Genomic DNA, 15,525 nt, shown 5'->3' on the forward strand with positions numbered 1-15,525 from the left:
GCAAGTGGGACGACGCACCTTAGATCTGATGCTGCCCTTTGTTATGAGAAGCTAGGCTACCAAGGTCACACATGCCTGTAATTCCAGCTCTTTGGAGGTAGGGGCAGGAGAACCAGGAGCTCACTCTGCTCAGCTACGTAGCAAATTCAAGCTCTACCTGCACTGTATGAGACCCTGTCTCAGAAAGAAATCAAAGTTGGGGGGAAGTAAGAGATTATAGAAACCATCTTACAGCACAACATTAGAAGCTATGATGGTTCTAAAACATGCACATGTATTCTTTGATGCTGCTCCCTTCAACCCCTCACTAGGGTAAAAGCTGTATTTAGTGACTTGCTCCGACAAGTTAACTGTGCTGAAGTGACATAACTTCCAGTTCCTAAAAGGTTCTGCCGTCCTCCTTACTCTTTCTCTAGAATCACTCCCTCCGGAAAGGAAGCAGAGCCTGTCACTGGTCCCTGAGGCGGCTCTATGAAAAGGCTCTTGTGTTGGGGATGAGCAGGAGTGACTTGGCATTGTCAGTCTGTGAGCAGTTCAGTTTTCACAGGGATATAGTCCTCTCTCTCTCTCTCTCTCTCTCTCCTCTCTCTCTCTCTCTGTGTGTGTGTGTGTGTGTGTGTGTGTGTATGCACATGTGCACATGAATTGAAATACCATAAAGTCCATCAACTTAAAGTATACAATGACTAGTTAAGGTGTGGTGGATGGCACAGGCTGGTAATCCTGGCACTCCAGAGGCTAAGACAGGAGGATTATGAATTTGAAAGTCAGCCTGTATAGTGAGACTCTGACTCAGAAAACAAAACAAAATAAAGAATAAAAAAATAAATAAAATAAGGTTTATAGTGTTCATAGCTGTGTGACTGTCGCCATTAATTTCAGAATGTTTTCAAATTCCCCAAGAAAATTCCTGTACTTTCTAATAGTTATTCAGACTCCTTCTAGCACACAGTGACTATGAATTGACTTTACATCTCCATGGAGTTGTCTATTATATGCGTTCACATACAGTCACGCTGTATTAACCACTAGGGTATGCTCTGGTAAATCCCTGGTTAGATGGCTTTGTCACTTTGCAAACATTATAAAGTGTGCTTACACAAACTGAGAGAGTTGAGTCAGCCTCTTGGTGTGACTTCTGGGTGCATGCAGGGAGCAGATGAATATGAGGCTGCTAGTCCTACAACAAGGCACACTGCTTTTATAGTAATATTTTCTGTAAGTAGAAGGAGTATACGCCAGAATAACTATAAAATAGTACAATAAATGTATAAGCCAATGATGCAGCCATGTGTCATTAACTCTCTGGTGCTATTTACTATGCATAATTGCATGTGTTACACTTTCATAACTTATGGTGCGGTGGCTGTTTGTACCACTGTCACCACAAAACATGAGTCATGCATTGTGCTGAACTGTGCGTACAAAAATCCCTAGGCAGTTGGAATGTTCCAGCAATCTGAGCCTTTTAATAAATGGTTTTGGTTTTCCTTTTAATTATGTTTATGGGGGTAAGGTTGAGCACAAGAGTGTAGTTGCCCTTGGAATTAAGAAGAGGGCGTTGGACCCCACAGAGCTGGACATAAGGGCAATTGCAACTAGTGGACATGCTGGGAATTGAGCTCAGGTGTTCCAGCAACAAGAGCTCTTAACCAGCAAGCCAGCTCTCTAGGTCCTCCATTCTAATCTTCCAAGACTACCAGGAGCCGTGTAGGCTGCCTGTGTTATTCAGTGTGGAGAATGGCTGTGTATTGAAGCATATGATGTGGTATTTTATGACAGGGTTCTTTCACATGTATGTTTTTGAAATTTGTCTATGTTGTAGCATGCAAAAGTACTTCAAGCCTTTAAATTATCATCATCATCATCATCATCATCATCATTATTTGTTTTTTTCGAGACAGGGTTTCTCTGTGTAGCCCTGGCTGTCCTGGAACTCACTCTGTAGACCAGGATGGCCTCGAACTCAGAGATCCACCTGCCTCTGCCTCCCAAGTGCTGGGATTAAAGGCATGTGCCACCACTGCCCAGCATGCCTTTAAATTTTAAGTTATATTTATAGTTATGTATGGATGTTTTGCATGCATGTATGTCTGTGCAGCACATGTACATGGTTTCCTCAGAGGCCATAATAGGGCATCAGTTCCCCTGAAATTGGACTTATAGATGGTTGTGAGCTGCCATGGAAGTGCTGAGAATCAAACCTGGGGCCTCTAGAAGATCAGTCAGTGCTCTTAACTGCTAAACCATCCTTGAAGCCCCACTTCATGTCTTTTACTAACTAGATAATATCCCATTTAATGAATTTACCACATTTTGTTTATCAGCTGATGGACATCTGAGTTATTTCCACTTTGGGGTTATTATGAGTATTGATACCATGAATGGTCATGTGCAAAATTTTACATAGTTTGTTTCTTTCTCTTGGGTATACACCTTGTGATGGTTTGTATATGCCCGGCCCAGGGAATGGCATGGTTAGAAGGTGTGACCCTGCTGGAGTAGGAGTGTCACTGTGGGTGTGTGCTATAAGACCCTCATTCTAGCTGCCTGGAAGCAGCCTTCAGATGAAGATGTAGAACTCTCAGCTCCTCCTGCACCATGCCTGCCTGGATGCTGCCATGCTCCTGCCTTGATGATAATAGATTGAACCTCTGAATCTGTAAGCTAGCCCTAATTAAGAGTTGTCTTGGTCATGGTGTCTGTTCATAGCAATAAAACTCTAAGACACACCTACAAGTGAACTTGCTGACATTTTAAGGGACTCCAGAACGGCTCTATGGTTTTATGGTCTCACCAGCAGCATAAGAGATTTCTGACTTCCTGCCAGCACTAGTTACTGTTGGTCTCTGTAATTGCCCTACTGCAGCATCTCACTGTCTTGCACTTCCCTGAGGGTTTATGAAGCTGAGCATATTGCCAGAGCCCACTGGCCCTTTGTATATCTGAAATCTTTGGAGGAATATAGCTAGCATTACCTCTGAAATCTCAGGAGCCTTGAGTCAAAACCACTCAACTAAGATACTCTTGAATTCCTGAACTTCAGAAGCTAACACACTTGTGCACATGCATGCGTACACACAAATGCTACACACACACACACACACACACACACACACACACACACATGGGAATAGGGGCTAGAGGTGAAGCTAGGGATTGAATATAGACTCATGAATTTTAGGCAAACACTTTGCTACTGACTCTGTGTGTGTGTGTGTGTGTGTGTGTGTGTGTGTGTGTGTGTGTGTGTAAATCCAAATGCCTCTCATTCCCTCCACAAACCTATATTTGTTGTGAAACACAAAATGGGATGATTTTTTAAAATGTTTATACATACATATATAGAGATTTATTTATTTATTTTTGTTTTATGTGACTGGATTTCTTTGTGTAGCCCTGGCTGTTCTTGAACTCAGTAGATGAGGCTGGCCTCGAACTCAGAGATGTGCCTGCCTCTGCCTCCTGAGTGTTGCAAATAAAGGTGTACACCACCACTCCCAGCTAAGGGATTTTTTTTTCATAATAACTATTTTAATTATAGGTATTAACATATTAACCTAAATTTCAACGGTCACAGAAAGATATCCCATAAAATTCAGAAAATATTCCGGTTGTGGTGAGCAGCCGCAAGCCTTTTGAAGACTTCAGTGCCCTGGATGGAATGCCTCAAGAATTTCACCGTAAGTTTTCTTCTCTTTTTCAGGAAATTCTTCTGGGTGTAATTTTATATACCCAAATATGTCATGGTCCTTCACAGCATACAAATTGTCATGACATTTAAGAAATAATAATATCCAGCAAAGAAAAAAGGAGTAACATGCTGAAGCTGGCAATGCAAACCTGCTTTTTTTTGTTGTTTTTTTGGTTTTGGTTTTTTTTGTTTGTTTGTTTTTCAAGACAGGGTTTCTCTGTATAGCCCTGGCTGTCCTGGAACTCACTCTGTAGACCAGGCTGGCCTCGAACTCAGAAATCCGCCTGCCTCTGTTTCCCGAGTGCTGGGATTAAAGGCGTGCGCCACCACCGCCCGGCGAGGTCTTATACATTACGTGTAAGAAGAACTATGACTACCGATGCTGGGACGGAGCTTCTGTCCTCCTCTGAGCTCCAGGCTGAAGGGAGAGAAAGATTTTTCAAAACAGAGAAATAAATTATGATCACAGAAACCATCTATTGAAATGAGGAACACAGGATTGGAGAGACAGCTCTGTGACTAAGAGCACTGTCTGAGCTGAGCACTCTGGAGGCAGAGGCAGGCTGATTTGTGAGTTTGAGAACAACCCTCTTTACACAGCTAGTTCCAGGACAGCCAGGGCTACACGGAGAAACCCTGTCTCAAAAAAGAAATGAAAGAAGGGAGGAGAGAGGAGAGGAGAGGAGAGGAGAGGAGAGGAGAGGAGAGGAGAGGGCACTTGACTCTTCCAGAGTATGGGGGTTGATTCCCAGCACCCACATGGTGGCTCACTACTCTGTAACTCCAGTCCCAGGAAATCCAATGCCTGCTTCTAGTTCCAGTGGGTACCTGGCATGCGAGTGGTACACAGACATACATGACAATAAAACACCCATACACATATACACTTATAAGTAAGTAAATAACAACAACAATAGTAAAATAAAATAAAATAAAATAAAATAAGAACATATCATGGGTGCCAATAGTAATGCAGAAACTCAGCCAATGTTAGGATGTAAGAAAAAAAATGTGTTAATGTAAATTTTGGAACGGAAGAAGTAAACCTGTCATGTTTCTAGATTGATTTTTCTACCTAGAAACTCCTGGAACATCAGAGCTGGGGAGATGGCTCAGTCAGTAAAGCTCCTTCCACACAAGCATGAGGACCTGAGTTTGGGTCCCCAGAACGCATGTAAAAAGCTAAGCATAGCAGCACATGACAGTAAAGCCCAGGACTGGGGTGAGAGTAGGAGGCAGAGGCCCCTGTGTCCGCCAACCTAGCCCAATCCGTGAGCTTCCAGGTCAATGAAAGACCTCGTCTCATAGTACAGAAGTAGAGGGTCTGGAGAGAGACGGCTCAGCGGTTAAGACCACTTGCTGCTCTTGCAGAGGACCCGGGTTCAACTCCCAGCTCACTCCTATCCCACATCGTGCCTCTCAACCATCTGTAATTCCAGTCCCAAGGGACCGGGTGCCCTCTTCTAGGCACTGAAAGCACCGAAAGCATCCGCTATGCACTTACAATCCCTGCAAACAAAACACTCATACACTTCAGGTAAAGAACTTTAGGAGGATAAAAGGTGGAGAGCAGTAAGACACCCAGCATCTACCACTGGCCTCCGCATCCGTGCAGATGCGCATGCACCCACAGATATCACACCCGACCCACCCACGCACACACCCAACCCTCCAACCCTTAGGGTATCTTAGGAGCCAGACTTTCCCTCAGGCCCTGACATGTGAAGAAGGGAATAGTCCCTGGTCTGAAACCAGGAACACAATTTGCAATCCTGGGGCCAGGGCCTTTTGAGAGCTGTGGTTTCAGGATTCTGGCAACTCAGCTTTTCCCCTTTCAAAGGTCTGTGACTATCAGTTCCAGGGTTGCTAAGTGTGTGGTCTGTGACACACTTGAGATATCCTGTGTTCTCTTTGTGCAACATTGGTTGCTTAACCTCCTGCTAGCGTTATGCTACTGTTTGATGGCTTCCTACTGACTCTATCTCATGCTCTCCAGCAAACCATATATCTAATGTTGTACTTCTTAATAAATGTGCTTGGCATAAGCTATCAGCTTATATAAGACCCCTGGTACCAACTCATCTTTATTTCCTTATCCCTGGTCCTTCTGCTAAGGACCGGGTCACTGAAGAATAGCCTGCTGGTTCAGGTCATCTAGGATGTAGGGACAAAGTATAACAGGCTAAAATAAGCCCAAGCTGGGCTTAATTTGAGTTTGAACTTAAAGTATTTTTTTATTTATTTGGAATGTGTATGTGTATAGGTGGAAGCACATAACCACGCCATGACACACACGTGTCGTTCAGAGAACAACCTGAGAGAGCCTGTGGATTCTGGGATCAAACTCAGGATGTCAGGCTTATCTGCCTTTATCTGCTGACCTCTCTTGCTGACCTGAATTCAGATTTTTTTCCCCTAAGTCTTCCTGTCCCTATTAATAACACCGAGATAATAACAGTACCTAAGAGTCGCGGATGGATGTGGGTGGAAGTAAAGCTCACTAGGTATCATGGAGCATTTGGCAAATAAGATCTTTGTTTAGCCGGGCAGTGGGGGCACATACCTTTAATCCCAGCACTTGAGAGGCAGAGGCAGGTGGATTTCTGAGTTCGAGGCCAGCCTGGTCTACAGAGTGAGTTCCAGGGCTACACAGAGAAACCCTGTCTCAAAAAAAAAAAAAAAAAAAAAAAGATCTTCATTTAAGCTGGAGACTTGAGGGCAGGAGCAAGGAAGTGTGGGCCTGACTGGATGCCCAGTTCTCAGAGCTGTACAATGTGAGCTCTCTCCACTTCCCCAGAAGGTGCCTGCCTGCTAAAGGACTCTAATGAAGCCCTGATTCTCAGTCCCACTCCTGTGCCTTAACTAAATGCCTATGATATATTCCAGTGTTGAAATGCTTGCATATGTGTCCCTGTGCTATCAACTTCTTGCTACTGACAAAATGCTTTAGACACTTAACAGGAGGGAAACTTTATTTTGGCTCCTGGTCTCAGTCTGTTGGCACTGCTACTTTGAGCCTGTGGTGGAAACAGCACATCATATTGTGAGCATGTGATGGAGGAAGTCTCCAAGCTTCCTCTGAGACTTGGAGCGAAGCTTGTTCAAACACAAGATGTTAAGGGGGAAATAAAACAGAAAGTTACTTTAAGGGCAGGTAAAATAGTCACTAAGGAAAGTTCTCTAAGATCAGAAAATAAACCATTCAATGGCTTCAGGAAGTCCCCGAAACTGACCAGATTCACTAGGCTGCTACCCCCACCCCCACCACAAGTATATATAAGCAGTAAAGATTGCTGAGAGATGCACCTAGGCAGACTAGACTGCCTAAAGTACTCTCAGACCACTGGAACTGCCTAGGAGTATCAGAGGCCAGCCCAGGTGCCCGACAGAGGCTCAGACTATCTGAATTACCTGGAAAGGTCACTCCCCATCCTGCCGAGCAGCTTTCAGGTTTGCTGTGTGTTCCAGGTTTCTAGTGTTGGGGGTGTCATGTGCAGGGATCTGGGCTTTGACCATGCAGCTTTAAGTTATTTCTGTTCCTGTAACTAACTCTCACCCATGTTCCTGTAACTTCAGTAAGGCTTAATGATTCAATGAGTTGAACTTTGGAGGTATCTGTATTTTGGTCTGTCATCAGTTTCCTGTCTGGGGAGAGTGCACATTTGTTCATGTCTCCTCAGAAGCTGTGTCCAACAGTGTTCTCACAGATGGAACAGTGTTATATAATGCTCCCTCAGAGCCAGGGAGAAAAGAGAGGTCACAAGTCCAATGTGCCTTCAAGAGCAGTTAACCAGTTTCCTTCTGCTAGGCCCCAAAGCTTCCTTCATCTCCCAGCAGCGCCATAGGCTGGTGACTATAGGATCCAAGGGGAGGCAAGGGCTCAACAAAGAGTGAGCCACAAAAGGCCCCAGGTATGGGACAGAATAACACTGAGTATAAGATTTGCAGACTTCCTAGTTAGATAGCACTGATGTCTACAGTCCCACCATGCACCCTTGACAGGGGAAGAGATGAAGTAGAAACTCCTGATTGCATTTTAATTACCTGGAAAAATGAATGATTTCAATATAAATATATGTTTCGAACATTGCAATTAATGTTTTTTAAAATACGTGCATTTATTTAGGGTGTGTGTGTGTGTGTTCCCATGTGTGCCACGGTGCATAGACAGAGGTGAGAGGACAACTTGGGAAGTCTGCTCTCTCCTACCGTGTGCATTCTAGAGATCACACTCAGACAGCTTGGCTTTGAGATGGATCAGCAGTTAAGAACTCTTATTGCTCTTGCAGAGGGCCCAGGTTCAATTTCCAGCATCCAGGACCCACCACTGCCCAAAACTCCCACTCCTGGGGATCTGATGCCCCCTTGTGGCCTTCAGTGGCACCTGCACCCACATGTGTGTATCCTTACACAAACACACATGCATAACAGAATTAAATTTTTTTTTAATTCTTAAAAATATTTTTTTGTTATTTTAAATTATAGTCATCTGGGAGCTGTAGTGGCACATGCCTGCAACCCCAGCACATGGGAGGTAGAGAACGAATACTCAGGAGTTCAAAGTCACCAAAAAATGACAACTTAACTGGTTTCCTGTGGGTTTTACTGGTACATCTGGCAACCCTCCCCAGCATGTATGAAGTCTTTAAGAAGCTCTATGATCCTCAGCTAGGTGAATCCTCACCCATCCCTCCTTACAGAATGCAGATAAAAAAATGATTGGAGTTCACATGGCATGTGATCAGCATCTCTGTGTAGCCAGGACTCACAGCATCTTCCTTGTTCTTTCTGTGTCTCTGGTGAGCACATTTATTTACAGGGCTGGAGAGATGGCTCTGTAGTTAAGAGTGCTTGTTCCGGGCTGGTGAGATGGCTCAGCGGGTAAGAACACTCGACTGCTATTCCAAAGGTCCTAAGTTCAAAATCCCAGCAACCATATGGTGGCTCACAACCATCCGTAACGAGATCTGACGGCCTCTTCTGGAGTGTCTGAAGACAGCTACAGTGTAATTACATATAATAAATAAATAAATCTTAAAAAAAAAAAGAGTACTTGTTCCTCTTGCAGAGGACCCAGGTTCAATTCTCAGCACCTACATTGTGTCTCACAATCACCCATAAGTCCAGTTCCAGCGCATCCAGCACCCTCTTCTGACCTCTTCAAGCACCAAGTCTGCACCTAGGGCACAGGCACACATGCAGGGAAAATGTTCAGAGCTGGCTCCATCCAGTAGGAGGGAAAGGGCAGGGTGTGTGGGAAGCACCAAAAGTGAATCAGGACTCACAGAAGGTGAGGCTGGTGAATTTGGCCTTAGTTTGACTAAATGCTAGCAGTCCTGTATACCCAACGTCTCAAGGGCAGAGGGGTGTGTGCAGCAGGACCTCGGCATTCCTGGCGACTGTGATTTGGAAATGGTGTGACCGTCGTCTAATGAATTCTTGTCTCCAAGGGCCTACTTAATAGATGAACTAAGCCATGCATGGTCCTAGGACGTGCAGGTAGGAGGATCAGGCCAGCCTGGGCTACAGAAGACCCCTACCTCAAAAATAATAAGGCTAGCCTGGGCTACAGAAGACCCCCTACCTCAAAAATAATAAGACTGTGCTCACACCAGTCCTGAGCAAGAGAATGCTAATGCAAACTGCAGAGGTAACTTAAATTATTCTTGCTATAGTTCAAAAATGTAAAAGGAGCAACAGGAATTAAATTTAGTAATCTATTTTATATAATCCATTCCACAAAACATTATCCTGACATGTCATTAACATTTTGAAATGATGAGCAGGGCACTTCACATGCCTCTTCGTGCTGCCTTTAAAGATCCTGTGAGCAGCCTGGCTCAGTGCTGAATACCTGTGCTTCCGGCACTCAGGAAGCAGAGGCAGGGTCGTTCTCAGCTACATACTGAGTGTGAGGGCAGCCGGGGCTATGTGAGACCCTGACACCAAAACTAACAAATCCTGTCTTCATTTCAGACTGTACTGTTCAATTTGGATTTACATCTCAAGTGTTCACTAAAGGGTATCAAACAGCACAGCTCTTTGTGTGTGTGTGTGTGTGTGTGTGTGTGCTCTCGCATGCGCGTGAATATGCATACACTCATGCTTGAGCATGTAGAATGTGCATGTGTGCATACCTGCCTGCTTGCCTGTCTATCTGTCTGTCTGTGTCTGTGCCTATGTTTGTGCTTGTCTGTTTTGAAGCAGGGTCTCCTGTAGCCTGGTTGCCTTCACCTTGTTATGTGATTGAGGCTGGCCTTGAACTCCTGACTCTCCAGTGTTTATCTTTCAAGTACTTGGATCGTGGGCATGTGGCTGTGCTTGAATCAGCCTTGTACACTGATGTGTGCAGAGTTTACTTATGTAGAAATCTGAGGAGCTAACCTCCTGGAGGCTGTTGTGTTTTGAAAATTATGTCTACTGTTTGGAGGTGAGGAACAATTTCTGAACTTCTAGCTGGAGTGTGGCTAGACAAAAGCGGGTTAATTTCATGCTGTCAAAGAGACTGAAGGTGAATGGATAGGTGTGGACTTGGGGGAAGTTGAGAGAATAAGAAAAAGAAAAAGGCCTTTGTCCAAGTCTTCATTGCCTCAGGCACTGGGAGCCAGCCCTCTGAAACCAGAGTTTGGCTGCCACCTGGTGGCCTGATGTTAGTATAGGGACTCACAATGTCACCCGCACTCTTAGTATCTGCCTGACTCTGCTGTTGAGGTTGTGGGCATTTTTCCTCAACAAAATCTCCAGACTCAGAAAAGCAAACACCACAACTATTCCAGAGGCTGAGGCAGGGGGATCACTTGAATGTTCAAGACCAGACTAGATAGTAGAGTGAGACACATCTCTTTAAAAAAATTAAAATAAAACTTACTGAATTAACTTTGCATTTTATATTAACATTGATAAATAATCTTTTAGTATAAGTTTGTCCGTGATGGTTTTTTTGGTTTTTTGTTTGTTTTTGTTTTTTGTTTTTTGTTTTTTTGTTTTTTTTGTTTTGTTTTGTTTTTGTTTTTTTGTTTTTTTGTTTTTTTTGGTTTTTCGAGACAGGGTTTCTCTGTTTAGCCCTGGCTGTCCTGGAACTCACTTTGTAGACCAGGCTGGCCTCAAACTCAGAAATCCGCCTGGCTCTGCCTCCCAAGTGCTGGGATTAATAGCATGCGCCACCACGCCCAGCTTGTCCGTGATGTTTAACTGATGTTTTTTGTCAAACTGAAATGTAACTGGACATCCTGTATTTTATTCGGAAATCCTTTTTCTAGTTCATTCTCAGAGTTCCAAAGGAAAAATATACTCTGAATTGTGTGGGGCAGGAGACTAAATAATAAGGTTGCAGTGGGCTCTGAACTACCTTAGGAACCCCACATGGAGAATGGGAGGAGGCTGAGGAGTGGGGGTGTAGGGTGACAGTCCTGAGAGCACTCAGCAAGGACTTAACTAGTTGCCCCAGATGTGGGGACTAATACTGATATGTTTAGTAATATGGTGGGAGGGGTGAGGGGAAGGGAGTAGAGGCAGAGAAGGAAAAGAACCAGGAAGGACAGAAAAAGGAAGGGGAGAGAAAGAAGGGAAGAGGCCAGCCAGGAGAGAGAGGAGAGAGAGGAGAGAGAGGAGAGAGAGGAGAGAGAGAGAGAGAGAGAGAGAGAGAGAGAGAGAGAGAGAGAGAGAGAGAAGAAAAACAGTCCTTTTATAGGAAGCCAGGCTTATACCTGGCTGTTGCTAGGTAACTGTTGGGCGGAGCCTAGAGGAAATGCTAACACCCACCATGATGATAATAAACCGTTGAAACTGTAAACAAGCCCCAATTAGATGCTTTCTCTTGTAAGAGTTGCCTTGGTCATGGTGTTTATTCATAGAGCACTGAGGAAAACAGAGAGTTAGTACTAGGAAGCAAGATAGGCCTGACCATGCTGCTTGTGAGCAGAATGTGGACTTTGGGAGTTTGGATTAAGAAAGCAGTTGAATGCTTTAAGTGGGGCAAGACTTCATCCTGCTAAAGCTTCCAACTTGTAGAAAGGAATTAAAAAAAAAAACTTAAGCAGTGAAGGCCACCATCAACAACTGAAAGCTGGTACAAATGTTATTGAACAAGGTGGCCATGTTCCAGCCCCAGCAAGCAGCAGAGCTTGGCAGCTTTGACTACACGGCTCATGGATAAGCATCTGCAGGCCATCCTCAGCAAGAAGGCAACAGGGTTGATCGTGGTGGGTTCCTCAAATGGGACTTGAGAGTGATCCAGGAGTAGGGCCCAGTACTGGGTCACATGAGTGTTAGCCAGAATTCTGATGTTCCTTGGAGGAAGGCTCACATGAGATCCTGACCCAGAGTAACTTGCCTGCTTCATTCACTAGAATAGCAGTAGCCACCACAGTTTTTAGACCACTCTCTGCCTACAGGGTCAAATCACTAGGACAGGTATGACATAGGGTATTTTCATGGCCCAGGAGTTTGGGATAAAACCCCCTTTGCAATGCCTTTTGTTTCACAGACAAACAGACGAAAGGTTTTGAGATGCCTGGAAGTGGTGGGGCTGGAGCAGAAGTCAGGCCTGTTGTTAAAGCCTCAAGTGCCTGTTGTTCAGTCTCAGTCCAGATTAGGGGCTCAGTGCCCCCCTTTGTGGAAGTGTACAGAGGCCTTGCTATTTCCACAAACCCTGGATCCAGAGGCAGCAGTATCTAGCTGTACCTAACAACTCTCACTCCTGTCTCCTAGGCTGGAGTGGGGATCTGAAGGATGGCAGTAATCCTGCTCTGAGACAGGCTCCTTTTGCCTCCTCTCAGCTGATAGCCAAGATAAGTAGCCTCTGATGTACAAGGTTGGGCTTTCTTAGCCAACACTCTGCAGCCCAAGGCCTGTAACTCTTGCAGCAATCCCGCAGAGGCCCATTTATAATCTATTTTGGTTGTAGAGGCTAGAAGGAGGTCATCTACATATTGTAAGACTATAGTCCCAGGAGACCTTTAATGGAAGGGCAGGAGGTCAAGACTTAGTGCCTCATCAAACAGGATTGGAAAGCTTTTAAATCCTTGGGGCAACCTGATCCTAGTAAGTTGCCTGCTGTAACTTCCCTCTGGATGTGTGCACTCAAAAAACAAAGCTAGGTTATGTTGCAGAATTTTAGCCCAGCTGTTGTACCTGGCAGGAATCTGGAGTGATGGTGCTTAAGCCTTGAAGTAGCCTTTTGTCAAAGACTGTTATCTGAGATTTTATGGGGCTGCTCCTTGGAAGGATTCTCAGAGCCTTTTTATATCTTGATCCGGAAACAGACCTGGCATACCAGGAAGTCTCCCATGGCTGAGGGCTGTTTAGGTGATGGATCTTTCAAGATAGCCCTGAGGTCAGCTAAGAAGTTTTGATATTCAGAAACTGACTTGCTAAAAGTTCCTTTTGTATAACAATATAAAGAGCTTCAAGCAAGCTGTCTGGGGTTCAGTCCTTCAGAGGCTGATACCCCTGCTCCTAAGAAGCCTAAATTCACCATGTAGTGAGTCTCTTTCTAATCAATCAATCAATCAAACAAACAATCATCCGTAAATAGATCCGGCGCCCTCTTCTGGAGTGTCTGAAGACAGCTACAGTGTACTTACATATAATAAATAAATAAATCTTTAAAAAAAAAGAAAAAAGAGAACAAGGCCTGAGCCATGAGGAGGGTGTTGTAGGAGAGCTAGCCAAACATCTATGTAAGGGAACTAATCATGGTGGCCGGGATTTCCTGTGACCTCCAGTCATAATGCTCAGGCTATTTATGTGCCTGCAGATATCTATTCAACAACAAAAGAGGGCCACTCTAATTTACAGAGGGTTCAGAGGCATTCTTTTAAAAACTCACTTCTTGGAGCCCTAGGCCATCTCAGGTTGCACACTCCTTAGAAGGAAGTTGTCCACACCACCACCACTGAGCTCTGAGGCTGGCCTGTGCTGAAACCTGGGGATTGGTTAAACCAGAGAGAGTCTTGAAAAAATCTCAGTGGTACCTCCAAATGTTTAGGGGTAGAGACTTGAATACTATTCACCATGACCAAAGTCTGAGTTCAGAGTCTGTATTAAGCTACCAGTGACAACCTGGAGAGAAACACTTCTCACAAAGCAGTCTCAAATACATTTTACAGGGAGATTTTAAAGGAAAAAAAAAAACAGAAAAAAAAAACACATCCTTGTTGGCAGTTGGAGAGGGGAGTAAAGCAAGCAAGCAGTTTAACAGAAGCCAACAACATGCAGTTAGCTGGGACATTTTGACTCTGAGTTCCTAGAATAGGGTTGGGTATTTTCCCTTGGGACTTTCCATGGTGGGAGTAGAAAAGGGAAGTGGGGCTCATTTTAGGCTAAACCAAAGATGGCTCCAGCTGAGACAAGTTGGAGAATCCTTTTATCACACCAGTTAAAGCCTTAGTGTGAGGAAGCAGACATTGATCTACCTGTCCATCTAACTGCATCTTAAGAGTTATTTTATTTTTATTGTGTGTATGTGCATGTATGTGTGAGGGCAGAGCCATCTGAATCTAAAAGAGATATCTGATTCCTTGGAGCTGGAGTTGCAGGTAGTTTTGAGTCACCCGATGTGGGTGCTAGGAATCTTACCCTGATCCTCCGCAAGAGCAAGAAGCACACTTAATCACTGAATTATTTGTCCAGCACTACCTGATAAATTTTTGAAGCTGAAGTGATTCCAAATTTCACAGTTCCAATTCCTGGTGAAGTTTTTAATAACAGGAACAGGAAACAATGTTATTTCCTCAGTGTTAAGATTTCAGGAATCTAATTGTTGCTTCCCAGGTAAGACCATAATAACCCATTTTCCAACAAAAGACAAGGTGAATTTACCTTCAAGACAAGATCTCACTATATAGCCCTGGCTGTCCTAGAACTCATGCTGTAGACCAGGCTGGCCTCCTATTCACAGAGCTCTGGTTGCCTCTGACTCCTAAGTGCTGGTATTAAAGGCACACACCGCTATGCCCTGCAAGAACATGGAAGGTTGTTTACATAGCATGTGATAGACCCTGGGTTCCATCTATAATGTCAAATGTGTGGGTATGAGAGCACACACACACATACATACACACACACACACACACACACACACACGCACATGCACACACACACACACACACACACAAAATGTTAAATTCTTTCCTTCAGTCTGCACAACACAGTGATAGAGGAGGATAAAATTCAAGCTGATTGGGACTGGAGAAATGGCTCAGTGGCTAAGAGCACTGGCTGCTCTTCCAGAGAACCTAGGTTCAATTTCTGGCACCCATGTGGTGACTCACAACTATCTATTACTCCAGTTTAATGGGGGCTGGGGGGATATACCAGAAGTTCCCACTTTAACCACTGCCCGCTGCAAGATAAAGCTTCTCTGACTAAGGCTGAAGGATGTACTGGTGTGGGGTACTCACCAGACATGGGTGTGAGACAATAGAAGTGAGCCAGCTACCATACTGGGTGTTCTGGATCCCAGTGTAGCACTGAGCTCATAAGCACAAAAACCATGACCTGGATTGACACACTTCAGCTAAGAACAGTCAGCCAGAAGCAGAACTACAGAAGCCAAAAAAGCAAGGACAGTACACTTTCCCAGAGACTTTCCCAGGCCGGGGAGTGGTGGTGCATGCCTATAATCCTAGTACTTGGGAAGCAGAGGCAGGTGGATTTCTGAGTTCAAGGCCAGCCTGGTCTACAGAGTGAGTTCCAGAACAGTCAGGATGACACACAGAAAAACCCTGTCTCAAAAAACCAAGAGAGAGAGAGAGAGAGAGAGAGAGAGAGAGAGAGAGAGAGAGAGAGAGAGAGAGGAAGAAGAAGAGGAGGAGGAGGAGGAGGAGGAG

At 44.6% G+C, this 15,525-nt stretch overlaps 1 non-coding gene across 1 annotated transcript; it reads left to right on the forward strand.

The window, feature by feature from the left end:
• Positions 1-8,355: 8,355 nt before the first annotated feature.
• LOC115065339 lies at positions 8,356-8,487 on the forward strand. The gene has a single exon (XR_003845115.1). It is a non-coding gene; the product is annotated as a U8 small nucleolar RNA (small nucleolar RNA).
• The last annotated feature ends 7,038 nt before the right edge of the window (positions 8,488-15,525 follow it).

Source organism: Mus pahari, chromosome 13 (assembly GCF_900095145.1).
Source record: "Mus pahari chromosome 13, PAHARI_EIJ_v1.1, whole genome shotgun sequence".
In the NCBI taxonomy this organism is placed as follows: Eukaryota; Metazoa; Chordata; class Mammalia; order Rodentia; family Muridae; genus Mus; species Mus pahari.